The sequence below is a fragment of the Pogona vitticeps genome, chromosome 6 (assembly GCF_051106095.1).
Source record: "Pogona vitticeps strain Pit_001003342236 chromosome 6, PviZW2.1, whole genome shotgun sequence".
Taxonomy (NCBI): Eukaryota; Metazoa; Chordata; class Lepidosauria; order Squamata; family Agamidae; genus Pogona; species Pogona vitticeps.
In genome coordinates this window covers 13,501,518-13,524,189 of record NC_135788.1, presented here as the reverse complement: position 1 = coordinate 13,524,189, position 22,672 = coordinate 13,501,518, and the positions used below count along the sequence as shown (strand labels likewise).

General features: G+C 39.4%; 1 long non-coding RNA gene across 1 annotated transcript in view; it reads left to right on the top strand.

Moving 5' to 3' along the window:
• The window catches only part of LOC140707972 (uncharacterized), an 83,747-nt gene extending 61,301 nt beyond the window's left edge, over window positions 1-22,446 (top strand). Inside the window, exons 3-4 of the long non-coding RNA XR_012088097.2 lie at window positions 20,029-20,113; window positions 21,893-22,446. This is a non-coding gene — a long non-coding RNA (uncharacterized LOC140707972). The remainder of the gene's footprint in view (window positions 1-20,028; window positions 20,114-21,892) is intronic.
• Window positions 22,447-22,672: the final 226 nt, after the last annotated feature.

The window sequence follows — 22,672 nt, the reverse complement described above, 5'->3', positions numbered from 1 at the left end:
GAAGCTTCCAAATTTCAATTAGTGCATCTTAATTTTCTTCCTTCGACCAGATGGACCTTGTTAACAAAAGGACTAGGCCTGTATCTCATGGAACATCAAATTGTTTTAATCATTCTGAATGGAGGATAAATATTTGAAGCATTAAACCTGTCCACACTTTTCCCCTTGTCCCCCTCCCACCCTGCTTTAACAAAACTTGAATCCAGATATCAACAGGACACTGTTAAATTTATTACTTTTTTATCCAATTAGAAAGCAGAATCCCAGAGCACTAATTGGTACGCGCATAAAAGATCCTACATGTTGCCCAAGCAGCTGAGAGGCAAGGAAGTTTAATTAAGTCATAACAGGCAATTTGTAACTAATTACAATTAGGGGGCTTTGGCCTTCAATACAGTGCTAGTTTACTTCCATGACAGGGCTGTGGATTTTTTAAAATGTATTTATTTCACAGCAGCAGACCATCAAATAGCTAAAACAGGTCCTTTAAAAAAAGAAAGAGAGAGAGAGAGAGAGAGAGAATCCAGAGATTTACCATTGAGTTTTTCTACCGTCAGTTAAAATCATGTGGGGGTTGAATTATGCTGAAAGGAAATGCATACCATTAATTGATTTGTGTGCCACGGTGAGAACAGATGAGGGAACAAAGCTATCCCTAATTTCGTAGGTTGAATCAGACTTTTCCTATTATTCTTCACTGGATCTGCTTTTTAGCATAAAGCCTGCCACGAAAAAGAAAGACTATTCTGTTCGACAGAAAGGACAGCTCTTGTTGCATTTTGAAGGTGTTTTCAGAGCAGGAAGAGTGATGTAGAAATGGCAACACAGAGTTTTTATCCAGTGACAGACTCATGAAGTAATTTTGGCTCTTCTGTCCAATGGCTGTGGTCCACAAGCTGTTGCTTTTAGAGAGGCATGATACCACATCTTCAAAAAAACTGGAGGTGGGGTGGAGACTAACAGTTCACATCCATGTTGTACATCGTACAGAAATTAATCCAGGCTGCCCCTCAGCCATTGTCGACGGCTCCATATGGCCCCCTGAGGGAGCCCTGGGACATTTGAAAGGGGCCATGAACTGGAAACCATTCTTTACACACCACCGTATAAGGTTTGTTATGCAACCTATACTGTCCCGATTTATATATTTATATATTTCTTTGACATTGTGTTTACGGCTGTGGCCCAAAAATGGTTGAGAACAGCTGCTGGATTATTGAGCAATGAAATTCATTTCTTTATTTGCTAGTTTTCTATTCTGTCTTTCCTTCGATGAGCTGAAGGAAGTGTCTTCATTCTCCCCATTTTGTTCTCACAACAGTCTTATGCGGTAGCTCTTGCTCATAGGCTGTTCGACTCACTTTGTTGGGAATTCTAGTCCAAAAAAATTAAGCTTTCTAAACCCTGCCTCGACCCCTAAATCCTGAAGCAATGCAACGTGTATGAACAATTCTCAAGATCAACCCAACACACCATCCCCCCCCCAAAAAAAATTCTTAATAACTCTAGATGAAGGAGAAGTATTTTAGGAGGCTAATTTAAGTCATTTTTCAACATTTCCCTTTTGACAAAGACTTACATCACCTGCAACACCAACTTGATTTGTTTGCTCACTTTCTTTTTTGGGAGAGAGGGGAAAAAAAGAAAGCCTAATATAATTTTAAGGCATACAAGTCAGGGGAATAATTGTGATCGATTACTTAGCTTTTCTCGCAGGAGTTTTAGAATTTGTTATATACAATTAAACCCAGCTAACCCTTTTTCTGGGTTTGAGGTGGGGAGAACCAAGCTACAGTGCTTAGATTTTCACATTGTGCTGTCGTGTTAAATGAGTCAGTGACAATATTGACTACAGGACATATCATATATGACTGAAGGCCAAGTGAAAAGTGAAAAGTAATGAAAATGTGGCTCATTCTTCCAGCCTTCAACGCCATTGTTTGAGGAATGACACATTCTAGTTTTTATTACTTGTTGTTCTTTTGTTTTATTTCCCTTTGTTGATATCGTAAATGGATTTGCAAATCCTTGTCCTATGAATACTATAAAAGCAACAAATGAAAATGGATCTGTTTATATGATTAAAAGCTCCTTTTGGGGAAAAGATTGCAAACCTGACAAGAAAGTTTTTAAGTGTGTATTATGATATAATAATAAATGGGATGTGGTGTTGCTGTGGGTTAAACCACAGAAGCCTCTGTGCTGCAAGGTCAGAAGACCTGCAGTTGTAAGATCAAATTCATGCGATGGAGTGAGCCCCGTCGCTTGTCCCAGCTCCTGCCAACCTAGCGGTTTGAAAGCATGCAAAATGCAAAAATGCGAGTAGATAAATAGGTACCACCTTGGTGAGAAGGTAAACAGCATTCCGTTTCTAGTCACGCTGGCAACGTGACCACGGAGGATTGTCTGCAGATAAACGCTGGCTCTATGGGTTGGAAATGGAGATGAGCACCGCCGCCTAGAGTCGGACACGACTGGACAAATTGTCAAGGGGAACCTTTACCTTTACCTTTTTATGATATAATAAAGGCTCAGTTTCCAGTCCCCTATTCATCTTTGTTGCCCTCTTCTGAACTTTTTCCAATTTGTCAGCATACTTCTTAAAGTGTAGTGTCTAGAACCGGACACAGATGAGGCCTGAGTGACCAGTGCTGAATACAAGGGTTCTAGTACTTAATGGGGTTTGGAGGCTATACATTTATTAATGCAGGATAAAATAGCATTTGCCTTTTTTTGCAGCCACATCACACTGTTGGCTCATATTCAGCTTGTGATGTACAATAATTCCAAGATCCTTCCCACTCATAGTATTATTGAGCCAAGTATCCTCCATCTTAATGCATTTCCCCCCTAGATTTGCACTTCTCCCTGTTAAATTTGATTCCGTTTACTCTTCTACACATCAAGAATAATTACACATGTCATAGTATCATAGAATCCCAGAGTTGGAAGGGTCTTTAGCCACCATCAATATAGGAAATCCTAAAGCCATCTAATTTGTGTTTTAAAGCCTCTAATGAAGGACAGTCCACCATTTTCTGAGATCATGCCACTGTCGTACTGTTAGCAAGTTCTTCCTGACGTTTAGTCAGAATCTCCTTTCTTGCGATTTGAATCCATTAATAACCATAGAAAACACACTTGCTCCATATTCTAGGATGGTGACAGGTCTTCAAACATTCTCCAGCATGAATAAAAGTGTTGGCGATCACCAAGTGTTGGGTATGCCGAGAGCTGTAAATCATGCAAGTCTCTCACTCTCAGCCACAAGTGGTGAAAAAGTTTCTTTTTTCCTCCTCATTTCTTCACTAGATTTCTTTTTCTGAAAAACTTCTCAGGAAACGACTTAGGGTTTCTCAAATGTTCTGTTCTGAAAGAAACACCAAGTATTAAAATTCCTGTCCAAAATGGCATCTTTCCTACGTGAGATTCCATTTTTGTCCTGGTTCCCGCCTTTTGCCATTTTTTTTAAAATGGGTGTGTGTGTGTGATACAAGAAATGAAAAAAACTGTGCTTGGCTTAATGCTCATTCTGGGACATCTTGTGCTGGAAAGAAGCCATTTTGTGACAAGCTGGAAAATTTCATGGGCATAGAGTCTTGACAGGGAGTCCTGGCATTCGGAGCATTGACTAGGTATGTCCTGTCAGCCAAGTAGAAAACCACCAAACAATATTATTGTTTAGTTGACATTTTGTTAGATTGCTACCCCACCCCATATCACAAGGGACCCTTTTGCTGAAATCAAGATATACTACATCCATAACATTCCCTTATTCAACCAATTTACCATGCTATAGTTTTATGATTCTGTGAGATCATGTGACCTTGGAGATATCTAGGGCTGAATGTGGCACATTCTGCACATAAATATGTGTTCTGCTCGTGGGGTACAGCCCTTCAGTCACTCGGACTTGCACAGAGAAACAATATTCCAAACTAAAGCAGTATTTTGAGGTTTCTTTTCAAGGATAACAAAATTATGAATTTGAGTAGCTGACAAATATTATAAAGGGTACTTGCAAAGGAGTTTGCAACAAAGTTTAAATGGTCAGAGCATTTGTCTGATGACAGAATCAGGGCCTTATTCAGGGGGAAGAGAGAGAGAGAGAGAGAGAGAGAGAGAGAGAGAGAGAGATTAGAATCTGAGAGAGATCTTAGAATTTTAATTATTGTTAAATTATTTTTGGTCAAGAATTGTGACGTTTCTCAATGTACAGGCCAAGGCTCTTCCCAGAGTTTTATTCTGTCTATAAAAATGACTTTGCTTTCTTTCAGTTATTTGATTCTATTTCTATTTCTCCTCTTGTCTACTTATAAAGATCTAATGCATCATTTGCTTCTGGATCCTCTGTGTGTGTTTGTGACTCTTGGAAAGTTTTCTTTAAGGTACTACAGTGGTTTGTTTCATAATCAATACTAGTGGCTTGTTAGATGATCAGGCTGGAAGAACAGACACAGTTGTCTGGTTATGACAAATTAATTACAAATAATTTAATCTGATAGCGACCTTTGCCACCTTATTAACTGATTTCTTCCTCAATTGATTTTTTTAAAAAAACATAACAAACAACAGCATATTCGAGATCTTCTGTACTGGAATTGTTTAAAATTCTAGAATGTGTCGCTTCGGTTTGGAAATTGTGGTCTGGTACTCTAACATATTAGGCACTGTTAATTTAGTATGTTCAGTGTGATTACAATAAGCACATGCACCATTATCCTAGGCATCTCTATAATATCTTTAGTGGGGCTTACTCTGAAGTGTATCTGAATAAAATTTCATTAAAACATTTACTCACCTGCCGTTTCAAAAAGTACAATGCAGGAAAAGAACTCTCATTTGTTCCTGAATCAATGGCCAAAGCTTTATTCACATTGAAAAAAAGAGGACAATATTCCCCAATCTTAAATTTTATAGGAAGAACCTTTGAATTATAATTAGAGATGGGGACGAATATAAAACAGATCGGGTTTTCCGACAAATATAGCCGACTTGTTAAATATTTGTCAATTCGTATTTGTGGAGTTGTCCACAGTAAATTCCTATTAACTGAATCAAAGGCTCCTCGTAGATCGACGAAGGCGGCAAAAAGTCTAGCTTTATGATAGATTGAGTATTTTTCGGCAAGGTGATACAAAAGCAGAACATGATCCAGGGTCGAGGCTTCAGAGCGGAAGCCTATCTGTTCCTTCCCAGGGAGGTTTTTAGAAGAGGCCCAAGCTGATAGTTTTGATAAGAGAAATTTAGAATAAAGTTTGCCTATATGAGACAATAGGCTGATTGGGCGATAGTTACTAGGGAGAGAAGGGTCGCCCTTTTTGAAGATTGGTATCAGAATAGAGGATAGCCAAGAGTCCGGAAATACACCGGAGTGATTTACTATGGTAAATAATTTGGCAAGCAGATGGGACCACCAAAGAGGATTGTTAGACAAAATCTCTGAGATAACATGATCAGGCCCTGGGGATTTACCAGGTTTAAGGGTGGAAATTAACTCTAGTACCTCATCAGAGGTAACCGGGGGCCAATCTGGAAAGTTTTGAGAGGAAATGATAAAGTGATGGGGAGAGCACGAGGAGGAGAAGATGTTAGAAAAATGGGTAACCCAAGAATCAGAGGGTATTGGAGAGTACGGAGAGAGAGCATAAGATAAGTTTGTACGGGAAACAAGGGACCAAAAAACCTTAAAATTCCGAGAAAGAATGGCTTGCAGCAGATTGGTCCATTTGCGTTGGGCGTGTAGATGTTGTTTCATATCCAGAAGGGTGGTACAAGACCTTCTGGCTTCAAAGTAAATTTTAAGAGCATTAGGGGAAGGGTAATTTGTGGAGTTGTCTAGATAACCCCACAAATACAAAGGGATGAATATTTACCGATTTTTATTTGTCCTTCATATTAAAAAACAAAAAACAAACCAACCACCATTCTGCCTACCTGCAGAAAGGCAGCCACCAACCCACACAGCCACCCAATACCACAGCCTACCACCCCCTTCTTTTCCCTACCTTAGGTCCCACCCCACCCCACCCCACCCCACCGACACGCTCTTAACTTAATCACGGCTGTCAATGTCTTCTGGCCTCAAAGCCACACATGTAAAAATGGAGACTGGCTGCCCTTTGTAAAGATGGCGCCTGCAGCTTCATTTAGGGTAGGGAAGCCAGCTGGCACAGGTGACCAGCTTGATTACCTCCCAACCCCAGATCCTGTTGGACCACTTACCGCATGGTCCCACTCCCAGACCCCACCGGACACTTACCGATGTCCTCTCCCGTACCCCAATCGCAGCAGTAGCTCTGCTACTGCAGCCCTGCCTCCCTGCTTGCTCAGCCACTCCGGCAGGGGGGCACTGTGTGGTAAGTGGTCCAGCAGGGTCTGGGGGTGGGAGGGAATCAAACTGGCCACTTGTGCCAGAGGGCTTCATTTTCTTATACGGATACAAAGCTCCCATCTCTAATTTATGCTTCATTATAGTCATGGAATCTTACTAGCTAGCTAGCAAGCAAGGGGGAAAAATCTGTTTTCCAACCCTTCTGTTTATCGTGCACTTAAAATCTTTAATTGTCTGACATCTTAAATTAGCAGTGGACACAGCAGGGCTGTTGGGGAGGAAAACCCCCCAAACCTCTCCCGCTCCCTTTGTTCATTGCAGTTACACAGAAGATGGAACAAACAGATTCAAAGTTGCCTTGGGCAACAGACGTGTTGATAGTTTATTGTGCTCCGGTTCTGTTTCTCTCTTGTGTTTGGCTGTCATGGATAAAATAATCAAAAGACCCTCACCTTCAAACCTGGAGAGAAAGAGAGACAGAGGGAGATGAATTAAAGAGGACGTGTTTCCCTCTGTTCATTTTCTTCTGCTTCCTGACCTTTCAATCTATCAAAAAGAGCCCAAAGTACAGCTGGAATACTCTGGATCACTTTCCCACTGAGCCACCTGGGCACGCAGCAAGAGGCAGTTGCGATTCGAGCGGTGCACCACATTCTGACGAATTCCAAATTCTGAACTGAATTGGTCTGAATTTGACCAGTTTGTGTGAGGTCTTGATCCAAGTGGAACAGACAGGTTTGGTTCTGAGCAGAGCAAAGTGAATTTCCAAACTGATGACAAATTATATCACTTGGGTCGCAAATTGCTTTCCCCCTACCAGGTTTGTTTTGTTTAGTTATTGAGAAAGGGGTTGTTTAAAGGTGCCTAATAAGCAAATCAATGTCTGTAATTTGGCAGTTTTATTTAATTATTTTAAAAAATTATGTGCTGCCTTTCTCCTAGGTGGCTTAAAATATTAATAGAAGCAAAGTTAAAAACCAAATAATAAACTACTAAAAAAAGCATTAAAGAAATATAGTAAAGCTCATAATAAGAACATTTTTCATATGTCGACTTTCCTTGATAAAAACACAATAACAAAAACACAACTAAAACACAGAATAAAATGCTCCCTTAGGAAAAAAATCCCCTTGGTCAACCAGTCATTTAAAGGTAAGCCCTCTTTAGGATCTATCATGTCTCCATATTTCACGTACAAGAGCGAAAAACAAGTTATCGCCATCTTGGTTTGCCAGTGCATTGACCTTACAAATGTATACACCAATTTTAGAATCTAGGGCAGAAATCATGCCCTCCCCACCACTGACATCCCCCCACCATAGTCATCGTCATCGTGGCCATCATCGCCACCGTCTCCAGTAGGCCTCTGCAGCCATGGCCTGTAGGAAGGGAATCCAGGTTGCCTTTTGCAAGATGGCAGATGCAGCTTCCCTACCCTAAATGAAGTCACAGCTGCCATCTTTGCAAAGGGCAGCCAGCATCCCTTTCTACAGGCCATGGCTACAAAGGCCTGCTGGACACAGCGGTGGCAGCAATTAAAGTGGGGGGGTGTTAGTGGGGGTGGGTGGTGTGGCGGGGATGGCAGATGCTAAGGTAGGGAGAGTAAGGGGGTGGAGAATAGGTTGTGAGGGTGGGTGGCTGCCTATCAGCAGAATGGGAAAACCATAGGAAGAGAGTAAAGGCTAGCCTTCCCTCTTTTCACATGGGGACAAATGAAAATGGGGCAATATTCATCCCTTCGTATATGTCGGGGTCTCTGGAACCCACGAATATGAAGGGATGAATATTTATAGTGGTGCCCCGCATGATGATGATAATCCTTCCTGGGAAAATCGCTGTTTAGCGAAATTGTTGTCATGCAAAAACCCTTTCCCCATTGGAATGCATTGAAACCCGGTTTAATGCGTTCCAATGGGGAAAATACCTCATCGTCCAGCACAGATCGCCCATAGGGAAGCCATTTTGCGAGCCCCAATCAGCTGTAAAAATGGTTGCCCTGCGAAGCATGGGTCTGGAAAACACAGGGCAGCCATTTTGCAGAGCCGAAAAATTGTCGTCTTGTGAACAAATGGTTCACGAAGCATGGACCTAATCGACGTCCAGCGAAAATCCCCCATAGTCATCATTTAGCGAGGTACCATTGTACTGAATCAGCAATTTCTGATGAATGTCATCATCCATTTTTTAATTCATCCCCATGTCTAACTACCACCCTTTAGCAAATTTTGGACCAAACTGCAGACTTCTTGCATATGAAATAGTTCCACAAACTGCTGTGTGAAGCATTTTCTATTATAAATCACCCACCCAATAATGCATTGCAAAAATGCTGATTTTCCCCCTCCATCATACGAAAGAGCAGCCAAAGAACAAATGAACCAGCCCTATCTTGAAAGAGAAGCATTCCTAATCCAAATAAATTCCCCCTCCCTCCTCAGCTAATGTCTTTTAAACCTGATACAGGCCACATCTTTTCCCCTTCATTAACATCCCCATGTGGAAAACAAAAGCTCTCCTAAAGCTTCAGTAATCCACATGTTAGCTTTCACTGCCGCCAATTTGTCCCTGCGTTTTTGTGTGAATGGGGAGGGGAGTGAGTGAGGGCGAGTGGTGGATTGTTTGGGAATGTCCTTGACTAATGGTTTACCATTGCTCTGACAATAGGACTGGCCTGTGATTTGGCCACTACAAAGATACTGCCGATAATGTGTTGTACATTCCATTTACTTGACTTGAATGCCCTTTGCTTGAGGAACTAATTACATGTTTCTCTCCAAAGCCCTGGCTGTAGTTTGAGAGTCAATTAAGATAAATGTGAAAAGAAAAGCAAGAAAAGAAAAGAAGGGCAGGTTTCAATTTCAGATATTGTTGAATAAAGATCCACAGAAAGTTTAGGTGGAGTTTTGTTTCTTAAAACCCCCATTTATCTGTTAAAGAACAGTATATGTTGACCTTCATCTCTCGACACCCCACAACATACCCTAAATCAGTCCTACCGAAATTATTCTTGCAGAATATTGAAAAAAGACTTGGGGTGAAGGATCCATATGTTATTATGAAAAATCAAGAGATATTCAAAAGGATTTATCTGCTGGCAGTTGAAGCATTTCCTGATTATTGTTATCTGTTCTAAATAGTTTGACTCCAATAATGTTTCTAAAGTCAAAACCATTGGTTGACCTATGGATCTAGTCCCAATTCTGAAACCAATGTGCCCGAGGCGGGAATTATGAAAAGACATCTGCTTGATGAACCCACCATGATCATGGCATATAGCATGGCTTTCCCATACCCGTTCCTCTCCATCTCTGGAGCATGATTAATGCCACTACCTTCCCATTTCAGGAGTGGAACATGGACAGTTTTTATACTCAAAACTTCCCTTTATTGGCAAACTGTGCTTAGTTTCATATTTCATTATAGCATTCTTCCATTCGAAATTCAGACTTTGATTTCCAATTCCCAGCTATTATTAATCTGGTTGCCATTAATAAATTGGTAATCAATTCTCTAGTCATCTTACCATATTCCACATTCTCAAATATTGATAACAGAGCTATCTCAGGATTAAATTTTATATCTTTTTCACATATGTCATTTAGTTCTTTAAAGTTTAGTTTCCAAAATCTTTGTACTTTTTCGCATTCCCACCACATATGAAAGTATGTACCAATTTCCTTCTCACATTTCCAACAGACTTTCAGATAACTAGTGTTAAATTTATTCAATTTTGTTGGTGTCAAATACCATCTTAAACCCAATTTGAAATTTTTTCTCTTATTCTCACCGACATAAGTTGTAAAACCCTCATTTTCCACATCTTTCTCTATTCTTCATCATTTATTCTTTTTCCTAAGTCTTGTTCCCACACTAACTTCAATCCTTTCTCAGTCTATTCTTCTTCTAGATCAAGCAGGAATCTATAAATTTTACTCACTGCCCCCTTTACTGAATTGGTCATCTGAATAACTTCATATGATAATAGAAATTGTTCATACTTCATATATTCTCTACCTCTATTATACCTTTACTCATTCATTTGTCCATCTTTCTAATTGCATATAATTCAACCATGATATATTCTTATTTTGAAGGATTTGTTTAATTTGATCTTTCGACCTCATTTCATACAACCAGTCTTTTAATCTAATCACTTTTTTTCTTTAAATAATTCTGCATAAACTTTCATATTGGCAGGAAAATTATTTCAGTCACTAATCCCAATGGAGAGTTAAACAGACATAAATTCTTTCTATATGTGTACCAGACATTTAACATAATCTTTAAAAAAGGATTATTAATTTCACTTATTTTATATTTCTTAATCATACCAAATAGATGTTTTTCAATATCCACCTGTAATTCTTATGATTCTCCTTTCTACCAAATTAACCTTTCTTGGTTATATATAATTTCCCCAATGAACCTCAACTGATTAGCCAAATAATAATTTTTTATATATATTTGGTATGCCTGTTTTTTGTTTTATACTTTTTATTTATTGTGGCTCTCTTCCCTTCATAATAGTATTTATTTCTCATTCCTTGCCAAAATTTAAAATCATCATCTGATAACTGTATTGGTAACATTCTAAATAAAAAAATTTTTTTTTGGTAGAATCTTAATTTTTATCAGTGCAATCCTTCCAAACCAAGGAAGTTTTAAGTTAGTATATTTCTGTAGTTTCTTTTTAATATCGCCTTTTAATTTATTATAATTATGTTCCTTTATTTTTTGAGTTTCTTTTATTAAATTTATACCTAAATATTTAACCAATTTACATATTTTAAAATCATATTTATCAACAAACTTTTCTTCTTCTAGTTTATTATGATTAAACAAAATTATTTCAGATTTTTTCCAATTTACACATAATCCAGTTATTTTTCAAAATTTTCTAAATGAATTTTAATTCTATCTATACTTTCTAATGGTTTTTTCAATGTCAATAGGGAACCATCTGCAAATAAATTAATCTTTATTTTATTATTTTCACCCATATCTTCAATTAAATTGTCATTCCTTATTGCATTTGCTAACATTTCAATAATCAAACAAAACAGAACTGGAGAAAGAGGACAACCTTGTCTGGTGCCTCGGCCTAGAGCTATCTGCTCTGTCATCCCATCATTAACAATTACTGCAGAAGTGTTCTCCAAATATAATTGGTCTATTATCCCCCTAAATTTCTTTCCAAAACCCAACCCTTTAAAAGGATCTTTAATGTTGGCCATCCTACACAATCAAATGCCTTAAAAATATCTAATAATAAAATATCTGCCTTTGATTTATCTTTTTCTATAATATATATAATATTCAAACCTCCTAGTTAATTTTTCCATTTGTCTTCCCTTTAAAAACCCATTTTAACCCTCTTTAATATTTTTCGTAATAAATATATTCATTCTATTTGCTAAGATTGCAGTAAATATCTTTGCATCTTGATTTAATAATGAAATAGGTCTATATGAACTCAGGTCTGTCAAATCCTTATTGGGTTTTGGAATAAGAGTTGTTAATAAATATTTCCAAGAATCTGGTATTTTCTCTCCTTCCAATATTCCATTTTAAAGTATTTGTAACTTGGGAATCAATATTGATTTAAAAGCTTTATAATATTCTGATCCCATTCCATCAAAGCCTGGAGTTTTACCATTTTTTTGTTTCTTCACCTGTTATCTCTTTTTCTAATTCTCTTTTATCATTCTCTAATAGTTTACTCTTTAAATTTTCTTTAATATAATTTTCTATATCTTCTTTTGGTGTACTATTACCTTTATATAAATTTTGGTAAAATTCTTGTAATATCATTAATTTTTCCTTCATTAGACTACAATTCTTTCCTGTTTTATCTCTGATTACTCTAATTGTGTTTTTTGATCTTTTAGTTTGAGCTACCCTAGCTAGAAGCTTTGAGTTTTTATTACTATACTTGAAAAAAAAGCCTCTTTGAGTATATCAAATCCCTCTGGACCTTTTCTGACTCTATGCTTTCTAATTTCCTCCTTTTAGCTTGAATCTTTAATAATTTCTTATTATCTCTATCTATAAAATATTTAATTTCCAAATATTTTAACAATTCTATTATTTAATATTTTCTTCTCTCAGTTTTTTATTCTACATGATTCTCTTATAAAAATTCCTCTCATAATTGATTTCATTATGTCCCATAACACTCCTATTTTACCCCCATCTGCTTCATTTATTGACCACATTTCCATCCATTCTTTCTTAGCTCTATCCATTACATCTGTATACTGAAATATATTGGAATCTATTCTCCATCTTCTAGCTTCTCTGTAATCTTTCTTAACTTTCATCTCTATCATCATTAATGCATGATCTGTTATTTTTGTCACATTAATATTTGTATCTACTACTTTAGAAATTGAATTTTGAGATAACTCTATTATTGAATAATTATTATGTACAGAGGAATAATACATAAACCTTCTTTCATCTCCCTTCAATTCTTTCCATATATCTTTTAAATCCATAGTTACTCAATAGAGTATTTCTTTTATTCAGCTCATCTTTTTTACATACAGTTTTATCCTTTACCTTATCATATTAAAATCTCCTGCCATAATAACATATCCCTTTCTAACCTTCTCCATTTCTTTAACGACAGTTTTATAAAATTCTCCTTGATTCACATTCAGTGCATAAACATTTACTAACGTATAATCTTCTTCCCCCATTAGTCCCTGTACTATCAAATATCTACCATTACTATCTTTTACTACTTCTTTTACCACAAATTCACAATGCTTAGAAATCAGTATTGCTACACCTTTTAATTTGGAAGTCCCAAATCCTTTTTCATAAATGTGTATATTTTGTAATTTCAGTTCATTAACTCCATCCTTTGATTGATGAGTCTCTTGTAGGAAAATAATATCTACCTTGTTCTTCTTCAATAATGTTTCTATTCTCTTCCTCTTTGGTACAGACCCTAGGCCTTTCACATTTAAATTAGCTACCCTTATGTTTTCCCCAGATCCGTTCTATAATCCCATCTTTTTTTTGGTCCCGTTGTGCATCCCACAAACAAAAATACCCCCCCAAACCAAATTAACATTGTTCCCTCTCTAATCCCCTATCCCTAACTTCCCACTCTACACTTAACCTCTTTTCCTCCCCCCCCCTTCCCTGCACCTCACTAAGGTTTGATGCGAGCTCTGGGAGGGGGGGAGATGCCACCCACACCAGTCTGGACCACAACCAAATCTTCATTCCTATTTCACCCTACTCTGCTTCCCCCCCAATACCTTCCCATCTTTCATTTGACTTGTTTATTTCTCTTAACATTCTTATCCCTTAATCTTTCCTCTCTCTTCTCCATCCCCACAAAAAGAAACAAAATAAGCAAACAGAACAACAAAAAACAAACAAGACAAAACAAAGGGAGGAGAAGGGGCAGTGTAAAAAACCCTTTAAAAATGGGGAAAGAAAATTCTCCTTTGTGTCTTCCATTTGCTCAGTGTAAGTAGCAATGGGCAAGTATTAAGGTATTCACCCTGAAAACTGGTGACATTTCCTTGAACATGACTGTTGAATGTGAAGAAACAGTTTTCATTAGTCTCACCCACATTATCAGTATAAGTAACACCCTAACATGACTTCTACAAAATATCCATATTCCTGCAAAGCAATGTTACATTTTTGACTGCAATTCCAAGAATCTCCCAGTGCTCATAATGAATGTGGGATCGTGGACAAGATGGCCTAGGAAAAGGAAACCAGGTTCCTCTTGATGTCACCCTATAATTGTCCAATGAGGAAAACAAGAATTAATAATCAGTCAGTAACTACCTTTGATGCCACTGGCAAGTGGTAATTATTTAGCAATCAAAATAATCCCATGGTCCATTTCTTTCATTAACCAATTTTACTTGAAGACTTATAGGAAGAAAGATTAATTCTACCACTACTACCAACTTCCTCATGTTGATTCTAAGGAAACACTGTCTCCAAAGGTCGGGTTTTAAGGAGCAGTTATTTCCAGTACAAGTCTAGTTTTTCTACCTTGGGAAAATTCATAATCACCAAGTATATGCTGAATCATCTTAACTTATTGATTGTTGTTTGGTCATTGTGAGAAGAGGAGGTTACATATATACAAAAGTAGAGAGTTCGAAGTAGGGCAGTGTTGGCAGGACCCACATTTATGTAGAGAAGGGTTAGAAGGCACATCAACTGGCTGTCAAATATGAATTTAGCAAGAGTGAAACCAATGCCAACCGCATCATTGGGTTGCAATGTGTCTAGTATATGTAGGGTTGACAGGTTTCAAGGAACCGATGGAATAATTTCTCCCCTGGATCTCTCAGTGGGGAGATAAATTTGACAACAAGCTGTGCTGGAGGATGAGAAAGTAGGATTTATAATTAGAGATGGGCCAACCTAGCAGTTCGAAAGCATGCAAATGCAAGTAGATCAATAGGGACCACCTCGGTGGGAAGGTAACATCGTTCCGTGTCTAAGTCGCACTGGCCATGTGACCATGGAAGATTGTTTTCGGACAAAATGCTGGCTCTATGGCTTGGAAACGGGGATGAGCACCGCCCCTTAGAGTCGAACACAACTGGACAAAAATTGTCAAGGGGAACCTTTACCTTTTTTTTGTTTGTTCAGTCGTTTAGTCATGTCCGACTCTTCGTGACCCCATGGACCAGAGCACGCCAGGCCCTCCTATCTTCCACCGCCTCCCGGAGTTGTGTCAAATTCATGTTGGTTGCTTCGATGACACTGTCCAACCATCTCATCCTCGGTCGTCCCCTTCTCCTCTTGCCTTCACACTTTCCCAACATCAAAGTCTTTTCCAAGGAGTCTTCTCTTCTCATGAGATGGCCAAAGTACTGGAGCCTCAGCTTCAGGATCTGTCCTTCCAGTGAGCACTCGGGGTTGATTTCCTTTAGAATTGATAGGTTTGTTCTCTTTGCAGTCCAGGGAACTCTCAAGAGTCTCCTCCAGCACCACAATTCAAAGGCATCAATTCTTCGGCGGTCAGCTTTCTTTATGGTCCAGCTCTCACTTCCATACAACACTACAGGAAAAGCCATAGCTTTGACTATTCGGACTTTTGTTGGCAAGGTGATGTCTCTGCTTTTTAAGATGCTGTCAAGGTTTGTCATTGCTTTCCTCCCAAGAAGCAGGCGTCTTTTAATTTCGGGGCTGCTGTCTCCATCTGCAGTGATCATGGAGCCCAAGAAAGTAAAATCTGTCACTGCCTCCATATCTTCCCCTTCTATTTCCCAGGAGGTGATGGGACCAGTGGCCATGATCTTAGTTTTTTTGATGTTGAGTTTCAGACCGTTTTTTGCACTCTCGTCTTTCACCCTCATTACAAGGTTCTTTAGTTCCTCCTCACTTTCCGCCATCAGAGTGGTATCATCTGCATATCGGAGGTTGTTGACATTTCTTCCGGCAATCTTAATTCCGGCTTGGGATTCCTCCAGTCCAGCTTTCCGCATGATGTATTCTGCATATAATTTAAATAAGCAGGGTGACAATATACAGCCTTGTCGTACTCCTTTCCCAATTTTGAACCAATCCGTTGTTCCATATCCAGTTACCTTATTCATATTCATATATGAATATCCCCTCACAGGTGGAGATAACAAGGGTCTGGCCCCAAGGGGCTCGATGGTCCATTCACAATTCCACTGCTGATGTGAGCTCGGTGGAGGCTTCCTATCACTCTGTTGCTCGTGATAGATTAGACAGTTCTAGCAGAAGGCGGGATGACATGCCTCTCTGCCAGATCGCAGAGCAGCTAATCCATTGTGGGCATTCAAGTCAAATTTTGGGGTAGGGCGCTCCCCCATGCTGCCCCACAACCTACCTCTGCACTAAAGGTGTTTGTTGTATTTGTGTTGTCCTCATAATACTTGTTCAGGAGGTAATGCAGAAATCTACAATGTCTGTCTCAATCTCCTATGTACACACAGTTACACAAAAATAGCATTATCTAAATTTCACACAAGGGCCTGGCCTGAGTGATATAGCAAGGGCCCACTCTCTGATTTCTGGCTTTGTTTCTGAAATATTAGGAGATGGTACTTTATTGACCTCCAATATGAGCACATGTAATGGTTTGTTTAATTTTAACAGATAGGCCTTCTATTGATAGAAAAATGGGGAAAAATAAACAGTCATCTTAAATGTACAGCTGCTCCTGAAACAGTATAATCTAGCCATCAAATTAAGAGACAGCAGTTTATGAATTTATTATTTGTACATATTGGCATATTTCAAGATTTTCTGCATGTCTAGCCGCACAAAGGAAGTCACAACACAAGAATAGATAAGACATGCAAAATAAGGAACATGTTATCATGGCTATAGGAATGATGACAAAATAATTGCTTATTTATTTATTTAAATTTTTTTTACCCTGCCTTTCTTCTTAAAAGGACCCATGATGGTTTACATCATTAAAAAGATGATATTGAAAAGCTACAATCAGTAAGCATACAAATATTTTAAAAAAATTAAACAAGTTTTATATTAAAACGGTAATTAAAATCAATATTAAAAACATATTCGAAAGCAACAAAGCAGAATTATACACACAACACGCACACACCCAGACAGCCAGTCACTAGAGAAAAGCCTGTTTGAAGAGAAAGGTCTTTGCCTGCTTGTGGAAGGACAGCAGAGATGGGGCCAGCCTGGCCTCCTGTAGGAGGGAGTTCCAAAGTCTGGGAGAAACAATAGAGAAAGCTGTCTCCCATTTCCCTGCCAAATGCACCTGTAAGGGTGGTGAGATGATATTAATGCCCAGGGAGGCTCATAGAAGCAGATGCGGTCTTTTAGATCACTTGGACCCAAGCCCTTTAGGGCTTTGTAAGTTAAAACCAGCGCTTTGAATTATAAATACATAATACGAAGCATTTGGTATTATTTATAAAAATAATAACAAAGATTGACTTCTTCCTTTTGCAAAGAAGTGTTGCAAACAGAATTTACAAATGCAAAATTTAAAAGTCAGTAATTGTGTCCTGCACGCCTGTCGTTGAATCGTGTGAATTTCCCCTGCCATGCATATACAAAGGCAGGCACACATTCCTCAAGGTAAGTAATTCAAACACGGAGAAGTCGGTGTAATGTTAGTCAGTCTGCCACCTGCAGCACTCAGAAACCCACAAATGTTTCAATGATGGATGGACAGATCTGGCAGAGTTTTGCATAAGCCTTTCGCAGCTGTTTAGGCATTTCTTAGGAGTGTAACCCTTTCATGGCCGCCACATTTTCCCTCGGTCAGCGCGTCCCTGTTACAGCGATGCTTGTGCTCCTAAGAGTGGATCAGGTGCTAAACTGGTGCTGATCAGATTTGCCACCTTGCATTGACATTGGAACCAGGACAGACGCCACGGGCAAACGATACCTGCTTTTGGTCCAAACAGTGCAAATACTGGCTCAAGACAGATGACAGTTCATATTGTTATCAGTGGCATTCTGCCCAGAAGATATTTCTGCCGGTCAAGGGGATGGTGATTTCCATCAATACCTTTCCTCCACATTCCTTTCTGTGCTTTCCAGAAATGTGTTTTTAGAGTAGTGTTTTCCAAGGAGATCACAAAGTCTTTTCTGGTGGTGGTGGGGTTTGCAGGTCACCTTGTTTAAGCATTTCCTCCTTTACTTTTCAGAGTGGGAGATTAAAGTTAGTGTGTTTGTGTACGTGTGAGACACAGGGCCCTTGTTGGGGAGAAAGAAGGCTTTGCTTGATGAGAAGGGATGTCTTTACCCCACTAAAATGTTTTTTTAAATGCAAATGTGGTATAGGAATTGCAGGTGACTTAGGTATTATAAAAGGGGCCATTACTTCAAAATAGTTTGGGAACCACTGTTGTAGCGGCTTCTTTAGCACAGTGTGGGAAGCTGTTTGTTTGTACACTACCTTTCTCCTTAAAAAGGACCCAAGGTGGCTTACACCATTAAACAATAATATTCTAAAGTTACGAACGGTAAGTATGCAAATATTTAAAAAGAAGCAAACAAATACCACGCTAAAAACAGTAAACAAAATCAACACCGAAAACAGATTCAAAGGAACAAAGCACAGTCCTCCACTCAGAAAGCCCTCCCAGGCAGCTCATCAGCAGGCGGCCCTGAGTAGACATAGTCTAGAGGGGCGGGGTAAAAATCTAATAAATAAATAAAATAAATAAATAAATAAGGGAAAGCCTGCCTGGAGAGAAAGGTCTTTGTCCGCTTGTGGAAGAACAGTATAGGTGGGGACAGCCTGGCCTCTAGTGGGAGGGAGTTCCAGAGTCTGTGTGCAGTGGCAGGGAAGGCCCTCTCCTGTGTTCCCACCAAGTATAAGAAGTGGGCTCCACCAGAAGAAACATCCAATTAGATTGGAATCTTTTATGTGAATTTTATGGTCAGATGACTGGATTCTGAATTTATTGCATGGACTTCATTTTAGGAGTCAGCACTGAGGCTAGTGATCTAGCAAAGGGATGGTAGAAATGTTAAGGTAAGGTACATGTTGGCCACAGACTTATAAAATGGTAGATTGAAGTAGAACTACTAGTAGGCAGAGCCAGGCCTATATAATTCTGGGTTTGTCCCCATCCTCTTCTCTGACTTCAGTAGCTAAATTTAAACACTGCAGTACGATTCATTAACATCTAATTAAATTTAACTGGAGTCTTTAGATGTTTCAGCAGATACCTTGTGAGAGCAATCTTCCTCGCTGTATGATTAACAACCTGCAGACGTTGAAGCTGGCAGGTGTGCGGTTGAAGATCGGCAAGCGGCTCAGTGTGACATACCCATTGGGTTGGGTAAAATAAACCCACCCCAACCCAATGGGAAGCCTGCTTCTGTGTGCCTCTAACAAAACCAGAATGAGGAGGGTGAATGATGGCAACAGTGGTGTGTGTTTGCGTGGGGGGGGGGAATGAAGAAATGCAGCTGTTCTGGTGTTGAACATGGGCAGCTGTGGCCAAGGGAAATCGCCAGGTCCACTCATGGGTTCCCCTGTTTGGTTTGGACAAGATGCCATTTTCAGCACTCTAAAACTCCCTTCAAGAATTGGAGGCTGTAAGTTCATCCCTGTCCTGCCCCTGCATGTGATCTGATATATATCTTTCGATGCTGGAGGTCTTATTACCCTAAGAGACCTCTGTGGGTTTCTAGCCTCCATTTCTCACTGATATTTCACAACATGTGGCCCACTCCTTCGCCGGGGCTCTCTTTTAATTCTGTCCTGGGCTGAAACTTGAGCACCCAACTCCAAGCTAAATATTTTCTTAACCTCTCAACATACACAAATTCTGTCTAGCTTACAAATGAGTTTTTGATGTTCTGATTTTCTACCAGCTGTTGTGAACTGGTCCGCCTCCTTCTCATATTGATAATCTCCTGCTGTGACTGAAGGGGGGAGTTTAAAATGGGAAAGCCAACAAAATGTGCCCACTAGCACTGTTTGTTGACACATTCTCAATGGAAGTCTCTTTATCATCATCGTTGTCATCGTCGTCCTCACCACCACCACCACCATCATCATAAAAACTAGCTTCTTTTGCTGTCGAGAAGCAAAGCAGATATACACAGCAAGTGCAGAATGACTGGTTGTTTTAAAAAAATGCATAGCTATCCCTGCTGATACTTCTGATGTAAAAGCTTATGTAAGAAAGCAGCAGCCATCATCATTTACTGCTGTTTATCTTATTATCCAGGGACATGGTGGCGCTGCGGGCTAAACCACAGAAGCCTGTGCTGCAGGGTCAGAAGACCAGCATAAGATTGAATCCACGCAACGGAGTGAGTGCCCATCGCTTGTCCCAGCTCCTGCCAACCTAGCAGTTCAAAAGCATGCAAATGCAAGTAGATCAATAGGGACCACCTCCGTGGGAAGGTAACAGCGTTCCGTATCTAAGTCGCACTGGCCACGTGACCACGGAAGATTGTCTTTGGACAAAACGCTGGCTCTATGGCTTGGAAACGACTGGACAAAAATTGTCAAGGGGAACCTTTACCTTTACCCTATCTTATTATTAGATCTATAGCTGTATTCATGGTGCCCCTGGAGCAAATAAGCAGGAGCTTGTGAATTAGGGAGTCGTCAAGAGAACCATTGTTAGCTTCTTGCTGGCCTCAACTCATCTTGAGCTTTAGTTCTCCCAACTGTGTTCTTTGGTGATTGGCCCTGCTTATTCTATTTTTAGACATGTTACATAATACAGTAAAGAAAGCTGTCAGGGAAAATTGATTTTTTTAAAAATGTAGTGCTGGAGGACAGCTTTGTAGATACCTGGGACTGCAAGAAAGATAAACAAGGGAGTCTTAGATCAAATCAAGCCTGGACTGCTTCTGGAGGCAAAAGTGATGAAGTTGAGGCTGTCCTGCTTTGGGCATGCCACGAGAAGGCAAGATTCTCTGGAAAAGACAAGAATTCTGGCAATGGTGGAAAGCATCAGGAACAGAGCGAGGCTGAGTACAGGACGGGTTGACTCCCCAAAGGAAACCACAGGCTTGAGTTTGCATCTGTTATGCAGGGCTGTTGAGGACAAAATGTTAGACAATCATCTGCCAGATCTGCTTTGATTTGAATTCCTGTGTTGAGCAAGGGGTTGGACTCAATGGCCTTATAGGCCCCTTCCAAGTCAATTATTCTATTATTCTGCATAGCCTGAGGCTTGAAGAGTTGACTGGCCAATCCTGATGCCTAATCCCATGAGGATTCTCAATGGGAAGCAATCATTGTTTGCTTTGCTTGAAATACTATGCTTATCAAGAAAGGGAAGCGAGACACCAATTGAGTTCTAGTACCAGGCTGGCAAATTATTTTAAACCAGATATGGGGAAAGTTCTTCTTCTTCTTCTTCTTCTTCTTCTTCTTCTTCTTCTTCTTCTTCTTCTTCTTCTTCTTCTTCTTCTTCTTCTTCTTCTTCTTCCTCTTCCTCTTCTTCCTCTTCCTCTTCCTCTTCCTCTTCCTCCTCCTCCTCCTCCTCCTCCTTCTCCTCCTCTTCTTCTTCTTCTTCTTCCTCTTCTTCTTCCTCTTCCTCTTCCTCCTCCTCCTCCTCCTCCTCCTCCTCCTCCTCCTCCTCCTCCTCCTCCTCCTCCTCCTCCTCTTCTTCTTCTTCTTCTTCTTCTTTTCTTGTCAGCAACTCCCAGAATCCTACAGCCAACAACTACCCCAGGCTGAAATAACTGGAGACTTGTACGCCACTTTTCCAAAATCTGGACAGAATGGATAGTTCAGAGCTGAATGATATAATGCACCTTCCTATGCTCCCTGTTTTCTAAAACTTCCAAAATTCATTGGGTAAACATGGGCCTACCTCACAGAGGTGGTATGAGGATAAACTGGCTGAAATCCAGTAATTAGTTGCAACTAGAGTAGCCCCATTGAATCAATAGAAGATAGGGAAAAGCTCAATTACCAAAAACTCCATGGATTCAATGAGCCTACTCTAGTTGTAACTGAGTACTGGATTCCCGCCACACAGTAGGAGTGACATGATAAGATAACCTGAACTTGTTGGACGAAGTAGGGTAAACATAGACTCAACAAATGGTACTGTTTTTCTGTTTTCGCAGATTACAAATGCATAGGTTTCGTCTATCAATCTCTTTATATTTAGAAATATACCCCTGAGCTTCTTATCAGGATGTCTGCTTCCCCTTCAGCACAGATCATACTTTGTGAAGGTATTTTCTAAAGCACAAGCCAATTGAGCAGAAGATGTGATTGCTCAAACAATGTAAATACCATGTGAGTGACATTTGATGTGAACATTATATAAATAATAGCTGTCCCTCAATTACAAACCTATTTCCTTCATCACGGCTGATGCCCTAAGACTGAAAGAACACAGTGGAAAAAAGAAAAGCAACCCATTTTCTGCAACCTTTCCTGCTGAATAATTACTTCCTGTGTTTATCTGATGTGTGCTTCCTGTGACCCACTTCCATATGTTTCTCCCCTGTAAGAGATTTTTCAGGACTAGAGGAAAATAAAATCTTGGTATTAGACTCTGGAATTTTCGTGTGCCTGTTTCCTTTTGCTGTCACAGATATTAAAGTAGACTGAATCAAATATAAGCTCCTGCTTCATTCGTATTTATTGTTCTTAATCAGCTAAGGAAAGATCATCTCCCTTCTTCTGCAACTTTTAAATGAAATTTTATTTTCTACCCATAAGTATTTATTTACGGTTGTTAACCCAATCTTACATAATACTAAGATATATAATACAATTAAACCTTATAAAGATATAATAGTAAAAAGATTACATAAATAAAACCATTTATAAATAGAGCACTATGTATAGTTTTCGAAACCAAAACCTCTGGCAATCATACATAGCAGCATTACAGA